Here is a 5,230-nt window from a genome sequence, read left to right on the forward strand (position 1 = left end):
GCTGTGTCGTGGAGAACCGATGAAGACGAGGATCCGTCCGTCTCTCAGAGGAAGACGAAGAGAAAACAGGATTCTGGACGAAGAAAGTCTTCGTGTCCGTCAGGAAAGAGATAAAGGTAAATACTGAGTTCCGGAAATCATCCAGCTAAACACATATAATTAATTCAAACTATTCTGAGTTTCTGAATAATGAGTTTTCCATTCCATTGCAATAAGAATATTATCCATAATCCACTAAATCACAGTTCTTCGTTAAGTCTGATTGACTTAATCACAGAGCTCTTATTTGGTTTACAAATTTAAAATGCAAAAAAATACCAGTGGGAAGTGGGAAGAGTTTAATTTTCAATGATTTTATGAACAACTCCCATTTTTAGACATTAGGAACACAAAACGAATTGGTTTATAGTGTATGTGCTTTATTAAAAAAGGGATTTCCAAAAGAAACATCCGGAAACACAAAGAAGATCCAGATGATGATAAGTACTTCTGTTTATGAAGGTGTGTTTATTTCTCTGTCTAGAATCATGAATGCAGATCAATGGGGGAAATATTAATATTTCCATATATAGACACACAAACACACACACACATATAGTATACATATTCTTGTGGCATCTGTCTCATAAACCCTCATCTGGGTCGGTTCGATTTGTGAAAGAGTCTCTTCTGCTCACCAAAGCTGCATTTATTTCATCAAAAATGCTGTAAAATTTTGAGATATTTTTACCATTTAAAATATCTGTTTTCTATGTGAATATACAGTAAAGTGTAATTTATTCCTGTGATCAAAGCTGAATGTTCAGCATCATTACTCCAGTCTTCAGTGTCACATGATCCTTCAGAAATCACTCTAATATGAGGATTTGATGCTCAAGAAACATTTATGATTATTATCAGTGTTGAAAGCATTCACTGACTGCCATCAGATTAATGGGTGAAATATTTGATTATTTTACCTGGTTGGCAACTTGAGTTGATCTTATGTTCACCATATTTTGTAGAGCCGCAGTCATGTACTGTAACACACACTGTTATATGACTGGTTGTGTGCCTTTAATGTCTGGCGACTGAAGAGTAACATTACTCTGGATCCTGAACGCATTAAACGAACAAAGCGCTCGGAAACATCAGCGCCAGATCATATTAATAGAGTCAGTGTTGCAGTCACACCGGTCAGGCTTTATGATTGAACAGTGCGTGTTGATAAAGCAGGGTTAGTTTAACTCAATCCTGGGTTAGTGTTTAGCAGAGCGATTGGCTTTAGTCTCTTGTCCATTACTGTTTAAAAATACACTGATGTAAGAATAATTACTAAATACCAGAGCAAGAACCAGTGACACTTTAATATCATTGAGATACTATTATAGTTTTTATTCAATTTTGAATTATTATATTTAACATCATTTTTAATTTATTTTTATTTTTATATTGTCCATTTTAAAGATTTAGTAATTGTGTTGTAGTTTTTTAATTAAAATGGTGAATCATAGTTTTTATTAATTTTTATTTCAGTTTTAGTTATTTTAGCACATCAAGCTGAAATAAAGATATTTTATTTCAGTTAATGTTTATTTATTTTCTCAAGCAGTTTTTTTTAATGTTTTTAGCTTTAGTTAACTAATAACCCTTGTCAGAAAAACTGCACGGGCTTCTATGTGTATTAGTAAGATGTGTATTAGTAAGATGTGTATTAGTTAATTGCACTCATTTGTCATTAGTGGAACACGACTGATCAAAGTTTATCATGAAGTCTGTGTTTGTACATGGCTCGTAGTAAACCTGCTGGTTTCAGTGTTTTTGAAACGAGTTCTTCGAGGTTTGATCGACAGCTCAGTGTGTGTGATGAGGTCTCTGTGTGTGATGACCTCATCTAAGTAAGACTGGAATAGAGAGATTGTTTTCTCAAACTTTTTATACTCCATATCACATGTGGAAAACACATTTCAGAGGTGAGAACACCCAGAACAACTAACCAACTCACAAATAAATCTGGTTTATGTCACAGAAGTACTCCTAGTATTCAGATTATGAATTGTTAGTATTTATTAATAGTTCTAGTGTTTGCTTGATTACTCACATAAAACAAAATATATTGCAAAATACAGCAAATCTCTGCTTCATCTTAAAATGTGACTATATTTCCTTCCAGCTCTAATCTGATAAATCAGGCATGAAGATATTAAGATATTCAGAAATCATGATTTACTGTAAAATTGCTTTGAAACCGTTCTGTGAGAAAGTGCTTTACAGATAAATGTGACTTTTTATATCAGTGTGTTTGTTGTTGGTTCTATGAAGACAGAGGAAGAGCGTCTCGTGACGGACGGAGATCAGTTCATCATCATCATCATCATCATCTTCATCACCAGATGAGAGGTTTGAGCGCTTCAGTTTCTCTCATCACACACATGTGTGTTTGAATCACACATATAATCCTCAATAATCCTGAATCTCGGAGAGCAAGCAGAGGCTTTCCTCTTCAGTGGAGGTTTAGCTCTCGGTGTGCTGAGGTTCAGTGATGCTGAACTGAGACCAGATTCAGTGTATTTGGACAGTTGAAGTGGAAGCCAGTTGTCCAGCATTCAGGAACTCTTTTTGTTACACACAGATTAAAAACACAGAGATGAAGATTGAAAAGGAAAAGAGGATTTCACAGACGAGTGGAGAGCAAACTCAGAAAACTGAAACTCGTCCTCAAACACACAAGGCAAGTTCATTTATACAGCATATTTCATACACTACGGTAATTCAGAGTGCTTTACTGAAAGGAATTAAAATAATCACAAAATAAAAGCAAGAAAACAGAGATATATGATACAGTTATAAAACAAAACATCTTATTTTTCATAACTCCCAGTTTTACTCTGAGATTGTCCCATGGTGATCACACCCAGATCTCCACGACTGAGATTAGTGGTCAGTAAATGTGGTTTCATGATGTCACACCTCATGTGATGTCAGAAACATTCAAAAATTCCAATCATTTCATAACAAGATGATGAAATGTATTTTATAACGAGAAGCCAAAACACTGCAGGGAATCTCATTTCATACATATCATTATCATACATACATATCGTTATCATATCCTAATGAGATAACACATCTCATTATCACACATCTCATTATGTATATATCATACATCTCATTATCATAAGATAACACATCTCATTATCATACATCTCATTATGTATATCATACATCTCTTTATCATAAGATAACACATCTCATTATTATCCATCTCATGTATATATCATACATCTCATTATCATATTATAATAAGAAAATATACATCTCATTATCATACTTATTATGTGTAAATCATACATCTCATTATCATATCATAATAAGATAACATACATCTGATTGTTAATTTAGAAATGAATATTATTTTTATTAATAGATTTTTATTAATTCTGTTTTCATTTTAATTTTATTTACTCATTTTGTTGTGTTTTGTCATTTTTTAAATATCTGTCTGTAGAATTTCTGTAAATTTCTGATTTCTGGAGTGATAAACAGAGAAATTCCAAATCCCCTGTAATAACCTTTAATAACCTCTAATATGTCACCAAAATCAAACGAGACGTATGAACCTGACTTCATCCAGTGTTCAGATTTCTGTTCTGGAAATGTATGCACATAAGTGTGTATTTAATTAGATAGTGGTTCATATTTAATTATAACTTGTAATACAATGCACTTTGGGGGGGAAGTATGGTGTGTATTATTTTGACCCTATCCACCGGTGGCACTTTTCAAATAACTAGTAAAAGCCTGATCATTTAATTTCAGTTCTAGAAGCTTCTTTAGCATGTTTAGTCTGCACTCATTAAAGCGTGTCATTTATCACGTCCGGCTCCTCTGTTTGGCTCTGTGACCCTCTCGAACGCCTCATCTCCTCGTGAGACTGCAGTGTTTTAATTAGATTTGTGTTAACGGCCAGTGCCAGTGCGGTGACTGCTGTCCTCCTGCTGTCTGAAGCCTGTATCGATCACCGGCAGCCGCTTTATCTCCTCTATCCTGCGCTCATAGATTGTCTCGCTCCCGTGGGACGCTGAGCAGGAGCTCTGCCAGTTGTTAGAAAGCAACAGGTTATCATTCAGTCCGGGATTATTTCACTGAAACGTTCACAAGCTGATTTAACACACACTGGATAAATTGGTTAAATTGAGATGCTGTAAATTGGGACTGTGTCGTGTGTGTGTGTGTGTGTGTGTGTGTGTGTGTGTGTGTGTGTGTGTGTGTGTGTGTGTGTGTGTGTGTGTGTGTGTGTGTGTGTGTGTGTGTGTGTGTGTGTGTGTACTTGTACAACTATCTTTGTGAGGGCTAGTTTGAGTGTTAGACCACTGGAGTGAGGACAGAGAGAGTAAAGTGAGGACATGTTGGCCGGTCCTCAGTCTCTGTTTGAGGGTCAAGACTTGGTTTTAGGGATAAGGTTATAATGAGGTCAAGGGTCGGTTTAGGGTCAGGGGTCGGGTTAGGCACTTAGTTGTGATGGGTAAGGTTAGGGTAAGCGGCTAGAGATTGCATTGTGTCAATGAATGTCTTCATAAAGATAGATGTACAAGAATGAGTGTGTGTGTGTGTGTGTGTGTGTGTGTGTGTGTGTGTGTGTGTGTGTGTGTGTGTGTGTGTGTGTGTGTGTGTGTGTGTGTGTGTGTGTGTGTGTGTGTGTCAATGCAGAGTTTAAACATGAATAGGGAAAACTGGATAACATTTTAAAATAAGGTCCCGTTAACTAATGCAGAAACATCGACTAACACTTGTTCCAGTATATGTGTCCATCTTTGTTAATGTTAGTTAAATCTTCACATAACTCTGCCAACTGAATAATATAAACAGAGACAACTTTTGATTTTAATAATGTATTAGTAAATGTTGAAATGATCATTGCTTTAGAAGTATTTTCCATTGTTAACTATAACCATGTGTTATTTCTCTAATTCTCTGATCATTTACTGACCCTCATATCACAATCATTTGGTGTTTCTGTAGTTTTGCTGTGTAAATCCACTTGTATGGAAAAGAGTCTCACACATTCTTGTCTAACATCAGTCGGAATGAATTGACTGTATTTGTGTTTTGGAGCAGAACGCTGTGTGTTCCCGCGGACGAGTAACGGTGAGCGGATTACTGATCTCCTGACAGCCTTCATGTCATTAAGACTGTGTGTTTGCCCACGGGCGAGCGGAGAGAGGTGTGTGAGTCCACTGCTCTTCTGTGT

Source organism: Scardinius erythrophthalmus, assembly GCF_964197995.2.
Source record: "Scardinius erythrophthalmus genome assembly, chromosome: 21".
Taxonomy (NCBI): domain Eukaryota; kingdom Metazoa; phylum Chordata; class Actinopteri; order Cypriniformes; family Leuciscidae; genus Scardinius; species Scardinius erythrophthalmus.